Below are 23,326 nucleotides of genomic sequence, written 5' to 3'. Positions count from 1 at the left end.
CTCATCGCACACCCCAATTAGGCCTGCTTTCGTTTGGAATGGTTAGTTCCAATGGTTTTTAAGGGACCCCATGGTATGTAATAGGTGTTGAAGGATTGCTTCTGAGAAGAGGACTTCAATTAAATCAACAAAAGAAAACAACCAACTGCTATGTATTAAATCCTATCTACACTTCTTCTAACTACTCTAGTCTATATCCTGACTATCCTAATCTATCCTGCAGGAGCATAACAAAAGAGATTAAACACCATTAAGAGATTCCAAGTCCAACACAATGCTTTTACATACATGACTCTTCGAATCCACTCTTATGCCCTTTACTTCTTACCTACAGAGACAACTATCATTAGCTTCATGATTTTGAACAATATAATAAAAATATTCACACAGAACATAAACGCTACCTCCATTCACTTATATAAAACTACGAGAATAGGTGTGGAAAGGGTTTACACATAAAACATAGGCAAGAGACAATTTCCCGCTCAATCCATAGGCTTGGCATGGTTTTCGAGGGATTCTTTTCATCACAATGGAGTATCGGCCCCTTCGTGGGTCGCAATACCCATGCCTTCCACTTCCCCAATGTGTGATTACACTATCTGGACTCCACAGGCCTACCTTTTGCACAAAAAACCTCCTCCGTTTGTTATATTGAGAATTTTGAAAATCACAGGAAAACGAAGAAAATCCTGCCCCAATCACTTAGGCCAGACCTCAAATTTAATATATCAGGGCTTATAAATATCGTCGGGTTTGGCATATCGCATATCACAATATGCACAAGCCTGGGGCTCCGCTGATTGCGATATGCGACGGGGCTTTCAGCCCAAAAATATATATTTACCATATTTGATAGGCTCAGCGGGTCTGCCATATAGCCACGTGCATTGTGTCTAAGGCTTGAGCTTCGCTGATATGCAATATGGCCCCAGACTCAAAAACATATGTATATACATTAATACTGTCGGCGGGACTGTAATAACAGGCTTTCCTTTGAAAACTGGGACTTCAATGCTTTTCAAAAAACAAAGGAATATATGGGGAAAGCCATGTTTGTCGATAAGGTTTGACTTGAAATTTTATACACTCCACTTCATAATAATCGACAGGTCCGGGGTATAATGGTATGCCTTATATGTAGGCCCCGGGCCGTGCCGATTGCGATAGGTCATTGGGAGGGAAAAAGCGATAGAATATATATCGCGGTTAATATGGTTGTCGGGTCTAGAAGACACATGTGCCCCTTATATATATGGTTTTGGGGCATGGCCTATAACGATTTTGATGGGTCTCCATACACAAAATATATGCATTTGGGTTAATAAAACCTGTCAGGTCACAAATCCATAAATGCGTTGTGCTGATTGCAATAGGCCCGAAAATGGCTTATGTTTGTTTTGCAAAGAATTTCCATTGTAATGAATTATGATGGGAAAATGAAGCAATAGAGGGTTTTGTGAGTTACATAATTCTTGACCAGCATAGGAATGAAGGGCTTAAATGAGGTTGTATGCGAGGGATTTATTAAGGGGCTTAGACCATTTGTGAAAACTTGTCGGGGACTCAATCAAAATTGTTGCCAAGGCAAGTTTTGATAGGGTGGTGGTTGTGGCCACAACAAATGGCGAACCACTGGGTGAACCAGTTATCTTTGTTTCCAAATAATCCTCAGATCAATAAAACATCACGGTGTTAAGATAAAATTGAAATGCAAACTATATAGATGGACAAGCATGGGTTCGACTTCAACATGAGTTGCTTCTGGTGCGATAGAGAAAAATAGAATCTACTTACTGGTATGATTTTGATAGGAATTCTCGAATGGCAGTGTTATGGGATTTATTAACCTTCCTTTACTTGTTTCCTACTTTCAAAAATCCTTTTGGGACCATCACTAGTTTGTTAATACCTGTTTAGGTGTGTACCTCAGCTCTTTATTGTTCATCAAACTTGACGTAGATATGTTTATCTGGAATTTATATGAGAATTCCAGTGCTATATTTTCATATGATTGACTCGGGCACAGTCATGGATCATGCCATATTTTTAAACTACTTAAGAAAGGTTGGGCTTGTTGTATCAACCGGTACTCTGAGCCCAACAATAGTCCTTACTCTAACCGGCTTTCCAAACGACCTGTCCTTCTAGATTGGCACATGGACATGACATTTGATTTTCTTTAAATAAGTCCTTCCAATTTCATGCACAAGGAATAGAGAACAATTGGATTTGACACAAAGTATATGATAGTGAGCTTAGCCCATTAAAGGAGGTTAACTTGTAGATAAGAGGTTTTGGATAATTTAGTGTGGTGTATGGGACCACTAGAGAATGACTGTAAACCTTATAAGCATGTATAGGCTAGGTATGAGTGGGATTACTTAAGATGCAGCATTCCTCCATGCAAGTTCAGCTGTAGTTACACATTTTTTGTTTTATAAAGATGCCCCTACATGCTCTAGATGTCCAGGTTATCAACAGATTTAACATAGTTCCCAATAGATGCCAATGAGGGGTTTGGCTTGAATTCCACAGATAATTTTCAAGTGCTCATGGGCTGATAGAAAGTTGTTTGATTTGCAAGGTAATGATGGCTTTAGAAGCAATAGAATCATCAACAGGTTAATGAGGGAGGGAAAAGTTGAATGTGGTGAATGAGGGAAAATCTGAAAGGTAGAACGAGACTGGAGGACCAAAGTCAGCTCGCTGAAAGGACTGTGATTCAAAACAGTAAGAAAATAGTATTTGTAGAAAACAAAAGGAAATGATAAAATACAACTAAGCTAAAATAAAAATGAAATGAACTCTAACTTACTTAGGAGGTAACCACCATGCAGTGGCTACCAGAAATATCTATTTAGATGCTCACAATTAACAGGGATCTTTTCAATCTCTCCCTATAATGTTTTCAACTTGTAAGTCCATTGAGAAATTTTTTCAAAAACATGGAATGGACCCAGCTATAGGTGTTGGAATTTTGTCTGTTTACCCTTTGGCTCACTCAGCTTGTCCCATTTGAGGACTAGCTACCCTACTTGGAAATCTTTATCTCCTGCCAGATGATGATCAAACCATTTCTTTAAAATCATTTGGTGATTTTTGAATTTAATTCTCGCTCTATCTCTTAATTCCTCCAACCTCATCAGTTAGTTGATCCTTTCTTGAGGCAATGCTAAAGGGGTTCCTCTTGAAGGTTGACAGAGTTGTAAGGAGGGAAGGGTAATGTTTAGAGGCAACATGGCTTCCTATCCATAGATGAGGAAGTATGGGGAGCTTCCTAAGGCCACTTTAGGGGTGACCCTCTCAGCCCAAAGGGAATTCATTAGGGCATTGTCCCAGTTCCTCTAGTTGTCAGCGACTCAGTTGCTGATTATGCACATAAAATTTTTATTTCAAGACTCTGCAACTCCGTTTCCCTGGGGGTAATAGTTTGCTGCATACGTTATGTGGATTGATTTATCAATAGCAAACTCAGTCTGTTTTGGAGATGAAAAGTAAGAAGCATTATCAAATATGAGGGTGTCAAGGATGCCATACCTGTTGATAATGAATTTCCAAATGAATGATATTACCTCATATCCATTCACCTTCTGAACTGGGACAACTTCGGTCCATATGCTGAAGTAATCAGTGAAAATGAGTATATAATTAAGCTGTTGTGAAGAGTTTTAATTGCTATAACGTCTAGGCCCCACTGCTGGAACGGTCGATAAATCATAACATGCCTGAGTAGAACAACAGGCTTTATTTCTCATCCTGCGACGGTTTGGCAGACCTTGCATTTACGAGCATAGTAATGCGAGTCTCTGAACACTATGAGCCAATAATATCTGGTTGTTAATATTTTGTGATCAGTGGTCTCTCTGCCATAGTTACCACTTGTTGGGCCGTACCTCAGCCATATTCCATCATGATTTTTCTATGTAAGACGTTGTTGGCCAGATGATACAGATTGGATTTCAATCTGACTGCTATCCTCTATGATGCATCCATGTGTTCAGGACACGATCCCCACACTAGATAGAAGTGTATGTCATAGTACGACGACTTAGTGTCCAAAAAGGCTTTTGATGCTTCTTGCTCATACATTAGCGCTTTGCTTCTCCATAAGGGATCATCCTTGAGTTCCATTTTCGCATATTGCATGCCCAACATTCCTGATTCTTCGGATGCCCCCTTTTTGTCCGCCAAGGCTTCTGCTGCTAGCCTGCAAAGTCTTTGTCCTCGAGCTATCTGTGCCCGCTTTATCTCCAGGTCGAACTCTCGAAGGTTGGTTATCCAGTTCCCTCTTCATTCACCCATTTCTTTCTGCATGAAGAGGGCTCTTACAGTAGAATGGGGAACGATGACTTTGGTCTTGGGCTTTAGTAAATAAGGGTGGAAATGTTTTACGACCTTGAAAACTACATAGCCTTGTTTCTCCACGTCTGGGTAGCTATGTTCCACTCCTTGGAGATTTGAACTAATCTCGGAAATGGGGACTTCATTGGCATCATCATTTTTTTGATTGAGAATTGTGGCATATCAAAGGTCGAAAGAAAAGGTGTATAAGAAGAATTCTTTGCCAAAATCAGGGTTGACCAACACATGAACTTCAACGATGGCTTCCTTGATTCGCCGAAATGATTCCTTGGCTTTGTCGCTCCATTCATACACAACTTCTTTCTTCATCATCATCTGCAAGAGGCATACTATTTCTACGAAGCCTGAGACAAATTTTCTATTGAAATTAATACTCCCAAAGAAATATTGCATGGATTTTTTATTGGCAGGGGGTTGTATTCTATTGATGGTTTGTATTCTTGTAGGATTAATAACAATCCCTTCTTTAGAGAGGATATGACCCAATATTTTCCCCTCTGTGACTGCAAAGATGCTCTTCTTGGGATTCGAGGAAATTCCATACCTTTAGCATATTTCATAAATCTATCCTAGATGATAAATATGATCCATTCTTTGATATGAACACACAGTGATTTCATTCATGTAAACCACTATTAATCTGTTCATCAACCCTCGAGAATCTATGTCCATAGCTCTCTCGAATGTGGTGCCAGTGTTAATGAGCCCAAAAGGCATTTTACAATATGCGTAGGTGCCCCATTTGGTGTTGAAGGTTGTCTTAAGTTGATCCCCATGAGATACGAATACTTGGTTATATCCTGAAAACCCATCTAATAGGGACAACATTTTAGACTGAGAAACACACTGAAGGATGTGTTCCATAAAAGGGATAGGATAGTTATACTTTTGATATTCTTTGTTTAGGTTTCTGAAATCAATACACAACATGATGTCTCCACTTTTCTTTCTCACTATCATGAGATTGACTACCGAGTGGGTGTGTCTAACCAAGAAGATGATTTTACCATCCAGCATATTGTTCAGTTCTTTCTTCACCAATGGTTCTAAGCTTGGATGAATCTTATGCAAACTTTGTTGGTAGGGCCTGGCTTCCTTTTCCAAATGGATCACATCCTGCATAACACTAGTATCAAAGGTCTTTAGGTATTCATATGTCCACGCAAAGATGTCCTTATAGTTTTTAAATATCTTGGCGAATGCAGCCTTTTCTTGTGGAGAGAACCCAAGGCCCAGATTGACATTTTTTGGGTCTTCTTTGGTCCCAAGGTTGACCATTTCATACTTCATGGATGACCTATGCATTTTGCAGTTAGTCGGTTTCTTGAATTTATCATGCAAGTCATACAAGTGATCCATCTTAACAACTGATTTTGGAATCACATTGGGCTGATCCCTTTCCTTATCTTCCCTCTCTTTCATAAGCTTGTCATGCTCCTTTTTGTCAATGACTACATTCTTGAATGTCTTCTTGTTGTGCAAGAATTCAAGGATTTGCTCATCATGTTCGAACACCTACCAATTCGAGATGTTATCAGGTGCAGATGGTTTGAAAATAAATTCGACAGAACAATTATTTTTCTTCAATCTAAAATCAAGAAAATGTTTAGCAACCATATTAGCCATGAGATCAACATCCTCATTTTTCCCTCAAGGTATGTATGGGATATTAAAAGAATAAAAACTATCAATTAAGTCCCATACCTCATGCTGCTACCTTACGAGGCATGGTGAATTGCAATGTATCCTTTTCCTTGTGTGATCTACGATTATTTGTGAGTCACCAAAAACTTTAAGATTTTTCACATTCATTTCAATGGCTTTCTTGAGGCCTTCCAGCAGGCCTTCATGTTCTGTTATGTTGTTGGTGCATGCAAACTCCAACCGGCTGGCCATCAAATGTTGGTTCCCTTGTGGTCAATGAGAATAATTCCAGCACCTGCACCTTCAAGGCGGTCAGAGCCATCAAAATAGAGTGTCGAGAATATAGTATCTAATGTTACATCAATTGAACTATTATCTAAGAAATTGTTCCTATCATCTACTATAGTACAAGATAGTTCATGAGTTGGAAAATGGGGGGGAGTTTCCAACTGTGTGTATGTCAAAGTTTCTTCAACTATTTCTACATGAAATTCTCCAAACAAGTTTCTATAGCATAAACATTGAAACTGTAGTTCCCAAGGATGGAGTTGGTACACATTACAGGTTCATTGAGACCATTTAGTTCTATTACCACATACTTCATGTATCTTTCACGGTTAACTCTTATCATATAACCTTTTCCTTTCTGAGGTAGCAAGAGGTGGGACCAATGAGTTGAGATGTATCCATTTAGTTTTACTCACCAATCCCTACTAAGAAACATTCCATAGGCTTCAGGTATATCGACTACCACTATATCAATAACTTGTGTGTATTGTGGTTTAGCAACCATCTGAATCAACACATCCTTCAATTCTCCAATTACTTTCACATTTGTCCTGTCCAATTATATAATTCAGGTCCCAGTTTTCTTAGGTATTACATGTAGTATTTTAGCAATAGCATAAGGTATCATAGTGGATAAGGCACTGAAATCTACCAAGAAATTGTGCACATTCATGTTGAGGATTTCAGAAGTGATAAGGAAAGGTGGGGTCATGGATCTTGACATCCTCTCTATCATGGCTGCACTGATATCTTGGGGTTTTTGATTCAATTTGGATAGAGTGGCTTCCATAGCTGATGCCATTTGGGCTGCAATCGAGGTGCTGACAGGTCTGGAAATTGATTTCTTGGTTGGTTTCTTGGGATGGTGGGAACATTAGAGTTTCTCTCATTCATAGCTTCCAGGAGAAAATTTCTACTACGTTAGTTTCATCAAATCAAAATACGTGATATTAGCCCTAGATTTCTTAAGATCATCCAGAATATTGTAATCAATGTTATAAACATGATAGGGCAGACTAAACATACCTGCTTTTCCATTCTTAGGTGGGACTTTACCATCTTGATTAGCCTTTTTTACAGTGGGAGATTCATTCTCCTTTTCTGGATGGTTTGCAATAGGGGTATTCTTGGATTTACCACCAAGTCTACTCTTCTTGATAAGAACTTTAGGAGTAGGTGCTTTCACAGGGTGGATATCTCTCTTGGTCTAATCTATAGGCTTCATCACACCTACAAGTGGCCCTTTGCTTCATATTTGGATTTCATTAGTGTGGAATTCTACCATAATATCTCCTTGGTCACCTTGGCTCTCATTCATATGGAAGTCCCATAGTACGTTGATTTGTGTTACTTATTCCAAGGGCTCTTCTACTTCGTATTCTTCCTCATCTTCCTGTTTTCGCTCTAGCTCCACTCTAGGTTATTCTTGTTTGAGGAGCGATCAGATAAGAGCCAACTCTTCTGTGTTTAAATTCGCTTCATTGGGTGGAGGAGGCAGTGCAAGTTGACCATGCCCACCTTCTGTTTTCTTACGATAGAAAGGCTTGAAGGGATTTCTATTTTTATAGTCTCCTCCACTACCACTAGTACTCTCTCCATCATTCCTTTTCATATCGATGACTGTGTTTGTTAGTTTCTTACTCCAAAAAAATATACAGGCAAGGGAGTGGGGTCCTTTAACGAGCTATTTCCATGTTTTCCTAGGTTAAGATAGAGTAGGATTGAGAATAAATCATGCTAATTATATCGTTGTTAGATAAACTATACTAAAGCTTTACACTTTAAATCGTTCTATGTAAAGCATGCTTTTGTAATAGATAAGGTCTAAGAAGGCCTATAAATTATTTATAAATAAAGAGGCAACGAGACTCTCAAGGAGGCGGAGCGCAGGCCGAAAGCATTATTCCTTGAAACTTTCTTCTCTCTCTTTATCCAAGTTAATGGTCTTCTATTGATTTATCTGTGCATTCATGCATCAATTCAATTGTTTTATCACGAATTATAAATTATGAATTCATCTCTTGTTCTAAAGTGATGCTGGAAGGAATTTGCGTGAATCGTGGTTTCCTTATCTTCGGTGCATGTAGACTTATGAGTTGGATAACAGAGTTTTTTCGTAACTCTTTGTACACATAGAATTTTCTGATATCTTGTTAATTGGACTTTATTAAAATTGGTTCATTCCATATCAGTCCGAAAGAACATCGCATCGCCGATCCGAACAAACCAAGTGAAGGTGTCGTGGAGTTCGCCGATTGTGATTATGCGACTATCGCATCGCCAATCCGAACAAACCAAGTGAAGGTGTCATGGAGTTCTCCAATTGCGATTATACAACCATCGCATCGCACACATCACATCACCAATCCAGAAGGAAACAACTATCGTTATTGAGTTCGCGATAGCGATTTGCGACCATCGCAACGCAAGTACCGCATCACCGATCCGGAAGGGAGTAAGTGTTGTTATAAGTGGCGCGACAACAATTGCGACCATCGCGCTTGCTGAAAGAGATAGTGGCAATCAGACGAAACCCATGAAGCTGTCAAATAGATGACTGATACGAGACGAGAAGGAGGGAGAGAAATTGATCCTAATATAAAGGAAATATCTAACCGATTTGAGAGATTATCCTTGACGCCTGCACCCAGGCCATCATTAGTGGTATCAGAGCCACCAATTGACATTGGATTGAATCTCAGAAGTAGGAGAATGAAAGTCGCTATGGCTTTTAGATTTGGAAGAGGATGAGGACGTCGTGGAAGAGGATAGCCTGTTGCAAATGCTGAAATAATGGAAGTAGTACAACAGATGCAAGCTAGATTGGATGCACTAACTTCACACAGAAAATTAGATAATGGAGATGTTAGGAACCCGAGGTTGAATCTACAGAGGAGAAAGCTATAGAGATTACTCCTGAGATGAGGTTATTTTAGTCAGTTTTGAGATCCACAGCCAGGCCAAAGACCGAGGTATTGGTATACCAAGGAGGACTCAATCCAGAAGAATTGATAGACTAGATTAATGGCATGGAGAAATTCTTCGATTATGAAGAAACGAAAGATGAGAAGAAAGTGAAGTTTGTTGTCACCAAGTTAAAAGGCTATGCAACACTTTGGTGGGATGGTGTGCAGGCAGAAAGGAAGAGACTTGGTAAGCAACCAATCAAGAACTGGAGTAGGATGGTAACAAAGTTAAGAGGTAAGTTTTTTCCAAGTAATTATCAACAAACATTGTTTAGACAAATGTAAAATCTTAGACAAAGATCTTTGACAGTAAAATAATACACAAAAGAGTTCTATAAGGTGAGCATAAGAGCTAGAGAAGCCCAAGATACAGATGAGAAGGTGGCTAGACATATGAATGCCCTCAGGATGGACATTCAAGATGAGATAGGTCTACTGTCTCCAAAAACAGTAGAGGAAGCTTATCAAATAGCACTGAAAGCTGAAGAAAAACTCATGAGGAAGCAGTCTGCCAGAGGGAGAGGGACTTTCAGAGGAAAGGGAAGTCATGGTGGTAGAGGAAGATCTACAACACCTAAAGATGGAGCTGCCAGCAGCTCAACCCAGCAAGCCCCAATTAGACCTACTTTTGTTTGGAATGGCTAGTTACAACAGGTTTGAAGAGACCCCGTGAACTGTAATAGGTGCTGAAGGATTGCTTCTAAGAAGAAGACTTCAATAAAATCAACAAAATAAAACACCTAACTGCTATGTATTAAGTCCTATCTGCACTTCTTCTAACTAATCTAGTGTATATCCTAACTATCCTAATCTATCCTCCACGAGCATAACAAAAGAGATTAAACACCATGAAGAAATTCCAAGTCCAAAAGAATCAATTACTGAGTCATAGATGAACAAGGTTATATTAGAGCTTAATTCCAATCAGATTACTCATACATGAATACACATTCCTTTTGATACAAATAAACTAGTACTAGTGTTTGATACGGTTTTGAATAAGAGATCACTCATAACTTAACCATGAGATTGAATCCTGTCAAAATAAAAAAGACTAACCATGAACAGTATGCCATCAATATGCACGAACACAAATCACATTTATACTTATGCCAACGGCACCATCCTGCTTCAAAACACATAAAAGCAGAGGAAAAATAATGAGAAACTAGAGCCTCCTTCATCGACTGAAACAGTCTTCCTTATTCACAATAAGCCAAACAGTTCTTATCCAAACAAAAAGCCCCTTGTCCTCTTCAGAGGTAATATTTATGCAAAAGTCCTCGACTCTAGGTCTTCCCTACCTCTTCATATTCCCTAATGTTTTCGATATAAAAATCGAGTGTAGAGAGATAGGATCGTCAGCGTAACCGCTTACATGTAGAAAGCATAGTTGCTGGAGTGATTCATTTCCTGAGGAAATGAAGAGATGTTAGTAAAAGGGGTGATTGTGTGTCGTCTTCTCATGGTGAAAACTAGCATATCTTTGCTTTCGGAATGTACAAGAAACGCGTGGGGTTTCAACCTGAAATGCTTGATGTCGGACCTTCCAACACATCACTTATGCATATATGGCTCTCCAAATCCACTCCTACATCCTTTAATTCTTACTTGCAGAGATAGCTATCATTACCTCCATGAATTTGAACAATATAAAAGGAATATTCACAAAGAACATAAACGTTGCCTCCATTAACTTTTATAAAACTATAGGAATAGGTGTGAAAAGGATTAACACATAAAACACAGGAAACACACAATTTCCCACTCAATCCATAGGTTTGGCCCGATTTTTGAGGGCTTCTTTTAATCACAATGAGGTATCGACCCCTCCATGGGTCGCAGTAGTCGTGCCTTCCACTTGTCGGATGTGTGATTACACTATCACGACTCCACAGGCCCGCCTTTTGCACCAAAAACCTGCTCCCTTTGTTATATAGAGAATTTTGAAAAACACGGGAAAACAAAGAAAATCCTACCCCAACCACTAAGGCCGGACCTTAAATTTTATATATCGGGGCTTATAAATTTCGTTGGGTCTGACATATCGCATATTGCAATATGCACAAGCCTAGGGCTCCACCAATTGTGATATGTGATGGGGCTTCAGACCCAAAAATATATATACCATATTTGATAGGCTCCACAGTTCTCCCATATAGCCACACTCACTATGTTCAAGGCCTCGACTTTGTCGATATGCGATATGCCATATGGCCCAAGATGTGAAACCATATATATACATTAATACCCTTGGCGGTTCCATAACAACTAGCTTTCCTTTGAAAACTGAGACATCAATGTTTTTTGAAAAACAAAGGAATATATGGGGAAAACCATGTGTGACCATAACGGTGCACCTGAAATGTTATATCGTCAAGTTCATAATAATCGGTGGGTTTGGGGTATAACGATATGCCTTATATGTAGGCTCCGGGCCCTGCCGTTTGCAACATGGGATTGGGAGGGTGGACTCGATGGCATATATATCATGGTTAATATGGTCGTCGGGTCCGCGACACATACGCGCCACTTATATATATGGTTTTGGGGCTTGGCTCATAACGATTTACGATGGGGCTTCGAACCTAAAATATATGCATTTGGGTTAATAAAACCTGTCACGTCTGGAAGCCATAAATGTGTTGTGTTGATTGCGATAGGCCCAAAAAGCGTTTATGCGTGTTTTTCGAAGAATTTCTCTTGTAAGGAATTATGATGGGAAAATGAAGCGATAGAGGGTTTTGTGATTTAAATAAATCCCGATGAGCATAGGAAAGAAGCACTTAAACATTGTTGTATGCGAGGGATTTATTAAGCGGCTTAGAGCATTTGTGAAAACTTCTCGCGGACCCAATCAAAATTGTTGCCAAGGCACGTTTTGATAGGGTGGTGGTTGTGGCCACAACAAAACCCAAGGGAATAATATTAAACCAAGGGACTAATAATAGCACAACCACATTAAAAGTATTAATGTCGTTAATAAAGTTGAAGGCTTAATTTATATCTACTATTGATAAATATACCTTTTGTCTCTACCAAAATATCTACTATTGATAAATATACCATTTGTATCTACCAAAAAAGTACTATTGCAATAAAAATATTAGTATTATCCTTATAAATAATAATTATTATTTGTTTGTAATAATTATTAGTTAATATTAAATGTTATTTATTATTATTTAATTTGAAATTATGTAATATAAATATGAAACGTTATGTTAATAAACTATAGGGATTGATATTATAAATCAAAGAGAAAATTAAACCCAAGGGGTTAATGGTAAAACCCAAATGGATAATAAACTTTAGTGATTATTACTTTAAATCCTAACGTTTATATTCCCTTGTGTGTATAGTATCAATCCCTTCGGTTTGCAATATCAATCCCTTGGCTATATTAATGTAAGTGTTCATATTCCTAGGGTACAATATTATTCATAGGTTTATAATACTAATCCCTTAGGTTTATAATACCTTTGGGTTTTAGCATTAAGCGTTGGTTTTATTATTCACTTGAGTTTATAATATCAATCCATTTGGTTTACTAATGTAAGGGTTTATGTTCCTAAAGTTTAATACTAAAACTCAAAGCAATTATGAACTAAAGATCATAATATTAACCCAAGGGATCAGTACTAAGACCCAATGAATTATTAACCCAAGGGAATAATATTAATACCTAGAGATTAATGTTATAAACCTAACCTATAAAAACCATAATAAAAATATTATAAACCCTGAAATAAACATTGTTGACCATGGTTGAAAATGGTTAATTTTCATTTTGGGGCAATCCTATCACAATGGGATGTTCGACCATGATTGACCATGCTCAATCATTTTTATTCTAGGTTTTATAATATTTATCTTATGGTTTATATACATTGGTTTTATAATATTAATTACTTTGAGTTTATAATCCATTAAGTTTAATAGTAAATATCCAAGGAATTATAAACCCTAGTGAATAATATTAAACCCTTGGGATTAATATTAATTACAAAGCCAATAAATAATATTATACCCGCAAAATATTATACCATTGGGTTTTAGTACTAAACCCAAGGGATTATAAGCGCAAAGGAATAAAATTAAACCCACATCACTTTAGTCTATGAGGATTGTGACCTATGACTATACTTTAGATTAAAATAAGGATTTGTTTCCCTCCACCCTTAAAATGACCTTGCTCTAGTTTATGAGTCTACCTTTTATTAAATCACACAAAAGTATTTTTCTATCTTAGAAATCGATAGTCCAAGAAACAATGTAAACAGAGGAGAGAGAAGGTAGATAAGCTAATCAATTTGATGAATCACAATGAGGCTAATCTTCTGAACGCTAAATCACAGTGAGAGAAGAAACTGTGCCAATTTAAATAGAAAATTTAGAAGTTAGTTCGTAAAAAATGGTAAGGAAATTAGCGATCATAAGGTATGTAAGTTTTTTGAAAATTGCATGGAAACAAACGATCGAAATCTATGCAAAAGTGGAAAAAAGAGATCGAGTGCACATAACTTCAAACAAAAAACAAAATGTTAAAACAATGCAATTGGAGGCCATTGAGCTACACAATTGACAACGAAATAGTTGCAATATTTATCAGAAACTCAAGAAGCCCAATACTACTGAAGGAGTTGTTACAATACATGGTAAGTCACTTTTCAATAAATCTTTTATGTCTATTATAATATATTAAAGTTAATCTTTAAGTCTGCAATAATCATGTAAACTGAGGCAATTCCTTCGTGCACTAATACTCTAAACTGAGCGCATTAATTCGTGCAATAATAATAGCAAGGAAATTAAAAATGGAAATGCCTTCCCGTGCACATAAATTCAAAACCATCAAAATGTTAAAACCATGCAATTGGAACCCATTTCACTAGACAGCTGACAGAAAAATAGTTGCAATTCAAGAAGCCCAATACTACTGAAGGAGTTGCTCTGAGATCCTTACAATATGATTCAACTAGAACAAACGTATGCCTTAAGTTCAAAGCGAGTCCAACATAGTATTAAAAGTTGATATCCAAACAAAAAAAGACTACCACTAATAGTTTCTAAAAAAATTCTCTACTAAAATAAAACCAAACACCATGGCACATAAATATATATACTGTTTTTGGACCAATTCCGTAGAATCATTCTACGGCCCAGTAATTTTCACGGCTCACCTCCTGTGCTTGAGTAAATTCATTATTTATGTTGAAAGTTTAACGTACTTCTTCAGGCATTTTTGTTGGGAATAATGCTTAATTAGTTATGTAAATTGCTCACAAAGTAGTGAGCAGATTTTGTGTTGTCTGTAAAATTAAAGCAGCAGATTGTTAGGATGGTCGGTGCTGGAAGTTGGTGGAAATTCACTGTAATTCCATTACAAATATTTTAGTAATAGTTTTACTATTTAAGAATGTAGTTTATAGTTGAATTTAATATATGAGATTTGCAACATTTCTTGGCTCACATAGTCACTGTGTTTTTTAACTGTTTTATCTTTTATATGTTTTTTTTCTTCATAGCACTGTTTTCTCATTTGGCTGGAAATAAGGCATTTCATATTCTACATGTGGTATGAGAGCAGGTTAAATTTTTTTGGGTTAAAGCTCTATTGTTGGAATTTCGCCAAAGTTAATCATGTCGAATTCTAACGAGATGCTAGTTCCAGAATTTGATGGTAACAATTATGTTTATTGGTGCATTAAGATGCTAACCTTTTTGATTGGAAACGATTTGTGGGAGATTGTTGAATCAGGATATGAAGAGCCAGCCGATTGGAATGCTCTTACAGCCAATGAAAGAACAGCAAGGAAGAAGAATGCTCAAGCTTTGTTTCACATTGAGATAACTCTTGATAAGAGCTTATTTCCAAGAATATTTGGAGCAAAAACTGCCAAAGCTGCCTGGGAGACTCTACAAGAAGCTTACCAAGGTAGTGATCAAGTTAAGGTGGTCAAGCTTCAGACGTTGAGGTGAGTGTTCGAGAATTTGAAGATGCAAGAAGCTGAAAGTATCAGTGACTATTGTGTGAGAGTCAAAGATGTGGTCAATAAAATGGCTACACTTGGAGAAGCTGTAAGTAATGAAGTTTTAATTAAAAAAGTATTGAGGTCTTTAACACGTAGATGGAATCATGTTGCAATAATCATGGAAGAAAGTAAGGATTTAACAAAACTACAGTTTGATGAATTGGTTGGATCTTTGATGTCTCATGAAGAAAGATTAAAGGAAAGTTTTGAAGCTGTAGAGAAAGTTTTTTCCTCTAAATTACAAATTACAAAGAATGAAGATGTAAGTAGCAGCAATACCAAAAGCCATCAAGGTCAAGGTAAATGGCAAAGCCAAAATTATTCAAGAGGTAGAGGAAGAGGTGGCTCAAGTGGAAGAGGTAGTTTCAAAGGAAGAAGTAGAGGTAGATTTGATAAGAGAAATGTTCAATGTTACCATTGTAACAGGTATGGTCACTTTGAAAGAGAATGCAAATTGAAAGAAGGTAAAAATGCTAATTATGCTCATGAAAGTGGTGAGTATCCTCAAGATCACTTATTTTTATCTTATGACAAAGGTGAAAATACTAGTAAAGATGTTTGGTACCTAGATTCTGGATGCTCTAATCATATGACAGGGAATGAGAAGTTGTTTTCAGCAAAGGATGGAAGTTTCAAATCCAAGATCGAGCTTGGTGATGATAAATCATTGGAGGTTGCTGCCAAAGGAGCTATGGAGGTCCAAACAAAAGAAGGTATAAATAGTATTCATGACATTTATTATACTCCACAATTGAAGCATAATTTGTTGAGTGTTGGACAGCTATGTGAGAAAAATTATAAAGTAGTCTTTGAAAATAAGACATGTACTATCTATGATAAGAATAAGGGAAATAGGGTGACCACTGTTGTGCCTATGACAAGAAATAGTATGTTTCCCTTGAGGTTTGATGAACATAACATCAATCTTGCTAATATGGCTTATGAGGATTCAAGTTGGTTATGGCATCTCAGGTATGGGCATTTAAATTTTCACAGTTTGAAGTTTCTAATCTCACATGCATTAGTTTCTGGTTTGCCCAAGGTAGAAGAGCATAAGGAGGTTTGTGAAGGATGTGCTAAAGGAAAGCATGCAAGGGAAAGGTTTCCAAAGGGCAGTGCATGGAGGGCTTGTCACCCACTTGAGCTTGTTCATTTAGACATATGTGGTCCTATGCAGACTAAGAGTTTGGGTAAGTCATCATATTTCATCACTTTTATTGACGATTACTCACGAAATTGTTGGGTTTATTTTTTTACGGCCAAATGTGAAGCCCTGGATACATTCAAGAAGTTCAAAGCCCTTGTAGAAAATGAGAGAGGGTGCAAGATCAAATGTTTGCGCACTGACCGTGGAGGAGAATTTTGCTCAAAAGCTTTCCAGAGATATTGTGATATGAATGGCATGAGGAGGCAGCATACTACAACATACACACCCCAGCAGAATGGCATAGCTGAAAGGAAAAATCGTACTGTGGTTGAAATGGCAAGATGCATGCTACAAACTAAGGGATACAGTGCACTGGAAAATATGACTCCTTATGAAGCTTGGTATGGAAAAAAGCCTAACGTTAATCATTTCAAAGTTTTTGGTTGTTTGGCTTATGTGCATGTACGTGATCAGAATAGAAAAAAGTTCTATGCAAAGAGTGAGTTATGTATTTTTATTGGGCATAGTGAGACAAGAAAGGCTTATAAATTGTATAATCCTCTAACTAACAAGCTTATTGTCTCAAGGGATGTAATTTTTGATGAAGGGGGAGTTTATGGTCATCAAAAAGGCCATGTTGAGAAGACAAAATCTGTTTTGAATGATATAATTGTTGATAATGATAATGAGAAGCCAACTAATGTTTGTGTAATTAGTGGCTTAACTCCACCAAGTAGCCCTTCATCAATTTCTTCAACATCAAGTTCAAGTCCAACTTCTTCTCCAATTTCTACAAGGAAGGTAAGAAGATTGAGTGATATTTATGAGAGGAGTGCAAATCAAGCACATGAAGAAAGCCCAATAGGTGAGATAGTCAATTTTGCTTTATTAGCTAAGGCTCAATTTGAACCATCATGTTTTGAAGATGCATGTACTAATGAGGTTTGGATGCAAGCCATGAAAGAAGAGATGGATTCCATTCAAAGGAATGACACTTGGAAGTTGATAGAGCTTCCACATGACAAGGAAAAGATTGGCACCAAATGGGTCTATAAGACTAAATTTAACAGTGATGGGAGTGTTGAAAGACACAAAGCAAGATTAGTTGTTAAAGGATTCACACACAAGTATGGAATTGATTATGAAGAGACATTTGCACCAGTAGCAAGACAGGAGACCATTAGAATGTTGATTTTATTAGCAGCTCATAAAAAGTGGAGCATACATCATATGGATGTGAAAAGTGCCTTCTTGAATGGGTACTTAGAAGAGGAAGTATATGTGGAGCAGTCACAAGGTTTTGAAGTGGAAGGAAAGGAGAATAATGTCTACAAGTTGAAGAAAGCTTTGTATGGCCTTAAGCAAGCACCAAGAGCGTGGTATGCAAGGATTGATGGATACGTTCAGGAAAATGGCTTCGAGAGAAGTAAGAATGATCCTACCCTTTACCACAAACAAGAAGGTATTGATATTTTAATCATAAGTTTGTATGTTGATGATCTATTGTATATGGGTAGTAGTTCTAAGATGAGTGATAAATTCAAAGCTGCTATGATGAATGAATTTGAGATGAAAGATCTAGGCATCATGAAATATTTTCTAGGAATGGAGGTTTATCAAAGTAGGGATGAGATTTTCATTTGTGAGACAAAGTATGCACACGATATGCTAAATAAATTTGATATGCTTGATTGTCATCCATCCCCTACTCCAAGTGCTTATGGAGAGGTGTTATGTAGAGATGATGGTGCTGATTTAGTTGATGAGAAAACTTACAAAGTATTGTGGGGAGCTTGATCTTTCTAACCCACACAAGGCATGATATTACATATTAAGTTTCACTTGTTTCAAGGTATATGACAAATCCATCTAAAATACATATGAAGGCAGCCAAGAGGATTTTAAGGTATGCCAAAAGCACTCTAAATTTTTGCATTCATTACTACTCTTCTGAAATGTCCAATCTTGTTGGATTTAGTGATTCAGATTGGGGAGGTAGTCTTGATGACTGTAAATCCACATCTGGAAATTGTTTCTCTTTTGGTTCTTGTTTGATTACATGGAGCTCAAAAAAACAAAGCATTGTTTCCCTCTCATCCACAGTTGCAGTTACGTGAGCAGGTACACAAGCTCTTTGGCTCAGAAAAATTTTGGAAGAAATTGGAGAAAAACAAATTCACTCTACAAGGATTTATTGTGATAATGTAAGTTCCATCAAGTTAGCAAAGAATGGAGACCTAAAATATCACTTCATTACAGATTTGGTGTAGAAGAAGGATATTGAATTGAAGCATATAAATACTTAGCATCAACTAGAATATATATTCACTAAAGAAGTTGCAAAAGATGAGTTTTTTGCATTACTAGATAAGATAGTAAGAGTGTTGGGAATAATGCTTAATTAGTTATGTAAATTGGTGAGAAAGTAGGCAGCAATTTGTCTGTAAAATTAAAGGAGCACATGGTTAGGATGGTGAGTGGTGGAAGTTGCTGGAAATTCGATGTAATGAAAGTGAATGGTTAGGATGGTGAGTGGTGGAAGTTGCTGGAAATTCGATGTAATGAAAGTGAATCCTAAAAATCACTCTTACCCTGTGGCATCTAAGGCGTCAAAGTCAAAGTCACCCCGCTTGAGCTGCACCAAGTGAAACCATGCTAGATTTTTTGGAGACTAGAATCGGTGACCTTTGCATGACCTTTGCATATTGAGCACAGCCCTCCTTCACCAAATGTTCTATATCTCTTTGATAAATTGATTGGAGAGTTGATTGACAAATATTTTAGTAATAGTTTTATTATTTAAGAATGTAATTTATAGTTGAATTTAATATATGATATTTGAAGCATTTATTGGCTCACACATTCACTGTTTTATATTTTATATGCTTTTTTTCTTCATAGCACTATTTTCTCATTTGGCTGGAGATAAGGCATTTCATATTCTACACTTTTAGCTTTTATCATGTCTGCAATTGTGTGACATGTAAGATCTAGCAGATCTTTTATGTTTATGTTTAGGTAATTAGCAGCCTGCAAAAACCCAAAAAGCTTAATAAGCCAAAGTTTCCGTAAAATATACAAATGTACCTATACCCTGGACAAGCATATAAATGTGCACAGCATTACTAAACAAAGCCGCCAAGCTATGTACAATAATTACATGGAATGAGACTAGAGGGAAATGGAGATAATTGAAAGATCTCAGAATACACAGAAAAACAACTTTCAAAAAATGCATATACATTTTGCTTTTCAAAAATACACAAGAAGTACATTCTGAAAATTGCATGTAAGTTCTCTCAAAATTTTGATGGCATAAAAATGAGAATCCTAAAACAGAACCTGGAAATTAAACTTAGAAATTACCTAAGAAAATAAAAAAACTCTAGAATTGTAAATCTGAAAAATTAGTTCTAATAACCTCTGGAAACCATAAAATATGAGAGAATCAGATTCTGAAGCAGGTTGTGGCAATTGAGGAAAATTAATAAACACTCAAAGTAAGAAAATGAGAAAAGCATTAGTTTTCCATACAACCAAAAACCTATGAAAAAAGACAATATGAATCCTCATATTTTATTTTTCAAGAATACACAGAAAAACAACTTCCAAAAATAGCATATACGTTTTCCAAACCTTTTGATTACATAATAGCAAGAATCCTAACTCGAAATTAGGATTATGTAAAAGACAATGAAAGCAAAATTTGTAGCATGACAAATGTGGCCAAAAAAACATCAATTAAATTAAAGGAAAACCATATAATTTGGGCACCCAAGAATATAATAAAATTAACCAATAAATTTGAAAAACAGAAACTCCAAACTTTAAATACAATACAATTGAGAGTATGATATGGAAAACCTAACCAGATATCCAAAAAATTCATTAAAAATATGTCCTTCAACATTATGACTAAGTTCAAAGAAGAGCAATTGAATAAAAGAACCATATTTTTTTTTTTGTTTTGACTAAATCAGGGACCAAACTAAGTAAATACCAAAAATAAAGAAGCCCTAAATTGGATTATCTAAAGACATTAAGGAAAAAAAAGCTAGTATCAAAAAAAACTTCAAAACCTTTTAATGCAATTGCTCAAAGAAGACACCTCTTAAATATCTGTAGAATTAGATTGCAAGAAACCTTGAAAATTTTGATACACGTCTCAACCCCAAATTTCATAAAAGTCTCAAATTACATGCCCCAAAATCTCCATTAAAAATAAACTCAACATTATTGAACAATTCTAAAATTTCAAAAAGCCTGAGATAGAATGACTCAAGCAGGCCAGCGATCCACAAACCCTGCAAACTTTCCCAGAAAGCCCCAACCTCACTTCCACTAGAGCAAATCTAGAAGGTGAACATAGAGAAAACTTGAAACCCTAATTAAGTGGGTTTCTTGAGAGATAACAAGTCACTGAAAGAGATAGCGAGTCACTAAATCCTTAAGAAACCACAAAATCCTTAATAATTTTCGTACCAAATGAAGTTTTCCGATAAAGTAACAATACCTCGAAACCCTAATTAAATCAGGCTTTCAAAAAATACGAAACCATCAAATTCCTAGTTAAATAAGGGTTTGTGACAGAATACCAAGAGAAGTTCGCACAAAGTCGCCTGATCGACTTTAACGAATTCTTCATCCCAATTCTTGATTTCGTCCTTGGAAAGGGTCGATCTCTCATCTACTGTCTTGTGAGCCTGGACATGGTACTGTGTGAGCCTGGACATGGTACTGTCTTGTGAGCCTGGACATGGTACGTGCAGTATTCGATGACCTTCGAGAGTATCTTAGTAGAAACATTTGGCAACTGAATAGCATTGGCCGATATGGATGATCTGAGATTCGAACGCCACAGCCTCAGTGACATCAAACAATTCATCATCTGAGCTCTTCAAAGTCACCTTCCTTCCCGTGGCCATGGTTCCCCAACTAATGGATGATCCGAATAAAGGATGATCTGAATAAAATGGAATGACTGAATTTCTCTGTGTATAAGAGAAGCGAACTCGAGAAGTATGAACGAACTTTTGGTCGAACAATATGAGATGAGCGATATGTGGTAAGGGCAATGAGTCCATATATTTATAGCCTGATTGATTACCCAAATAACCATGGTATGGCCTTTACGCTGCTTTTTTAATTATCTTTTCTTAACTCCAATTAACATGAACCAAACCAGCTTTTTAGCGTTTTCTTATTTTATTGTTTTTACCCGTTAATTGCTTTCGATTGTGCCTATTTTAGGGTCCAACTAGGTAGGTATTCCCCTATTGCATCCGAATTATCCCTTTAAAAAAAATTTGCATCCGAAATTATCCCTTAAAAAAAAAAAATTAAGAATGAAAATGAAAAACCTAACTTTATATTTGTACTTTTAAACTTATGATAGACCTTGAGGTAGAATAAACTACTCCTTAAGTCAATGTTTAAGAAACCATCCCTAAATTTAGCTGAACCTGTAGTTGGAAGTTTCAAAAGTCCAATTACCCTAAGAAGAAGGAATAACTTAATGGCAATAGCTATTTAGGCAAGCAACTTATTCATTTGATCTCTAGAATTGTTTGTGGTTTTCCTTTGAGGTTTTCATGAGAGAATTATTTATCTAGTTCATCTCAGATCCCATTTGGCCAAATTCAGATCAAACAACTCAATCCATGGGTTCCCTTGGAGCGTCCTCTCTCTGTTTTGTAAAATTTATTATCTAAGCTGGACTTGGTATGACTTTCCTTGAAACTAATTGCTAGTGTTTCATTTTGGAGTGTGTGACTTAAAACAATCCTCAATTTTGAGTTTGAGATATGATTTTGCTAAGGTGAAAATATTACAATGGTTAAGATTTAAAGTGAGAACCTGCCTTGGGCTCATTGGTTACTCTACCAACTAACCTACATACCATTTGATGATAGACAATCCCAAGTTCACTAACTAATCAATATTTGAGCAACTCTCCCAAGTCACTTCAACCTTTCCAAAACTAGACCTTAGAATTCCTAGCTACGGCCTTCTTCTAGAAAGCTTCATACTTCCTTCTAAATGTCACAGAACCCTTCATAATTCTTCATAGTAAATGACATACAACCTTTCATACTTGTCTTCTAAATGCTATTCCATCCAATATAAATTAATCTATAATCTATAGTAAATCTTAATTATTCCATTAAGTCTTCTGTTTACAATTACCTTAATAATATATATAAATTAAAAATACAAAATAAATATATCATTATTATATATCCTATTTATATACTATAAGATATTAATATTATAATGATATATTCTATAATGTATATCCTTATTTATATATATATATATAGATATATATAATCTTTTATATATATATTATATATAAATATATATACTCCTAAATATATATTATAATTGTATTAATATATATGATCAATATGTATATATAAGTATCTTATAACCTAAGTATATATTGCTATAATAAGTTTGTCATATATATAAATGTGGTTCAAAATATTTCCAGTGGGGATGAGCCATACCTCAATCAATTGTTAAATATATTGTAGTTGACAAAGTAAGGAATTTGTAATGAGGTGATCTGAAGTATTTTTTTGTGGGTCTAAAGGAATGCATCCAATTAAAGCATGGAAAAGGAAAACTAAAAAGGTAAGGGAGTTGTAGGCTTATTTCATTTCTAAATGAAACCATACTTTTGGTGGTCAAAAAGCTTCTTAGTACAAGGGTTGATCACTTAACTAATATGATCAAGAGATGCCACCTCACTTTCAATGGCCTATGAATCAAGTAATCCATGGATAGATTCTAAGTAACCTTCTAGGTATACTCACTTGCATGAATCGCCACTTCCATGAATCCAAAGAAGAAATTTTAACAGCTTGTAAAAAAGAGCC

General features: G+C 36.3%; 1 pseudogene; it reads right to left on the bottom strand.

The window, feature by feature from the left end:
• LOC149145791 (SKP1-like protein 1A) overlaps positions 1-21,370 on the bottom strand; it is a 76,092-nt pseudogene extending 54,722 nt beyond the window's left edge.
• Between the last annotated feature and the right edge of the window lie 1,956 nt (positions 21,371-23,326).

Source organism: Pinus tabuliformis, chromosome X (assembly GCF_031772625.1).
Source record: "Pinus tabuliformis cultivar Carrire ecotype Pingquan chromosome X, CPIR1, whole genome shotgun sequence".
NCBI classification, from domain to species: domain Eukaryota; kingdom Viridiplantae; phylum Streptophyta; class Pinopsida; order Pinales; family Pinaceae; genus Pinus; species Pinus tabuliformis.
Note: the sequence above shows the minus strand (reverse complement) of the source record. Positions and strands in the feature narration are given on the sequence as shown.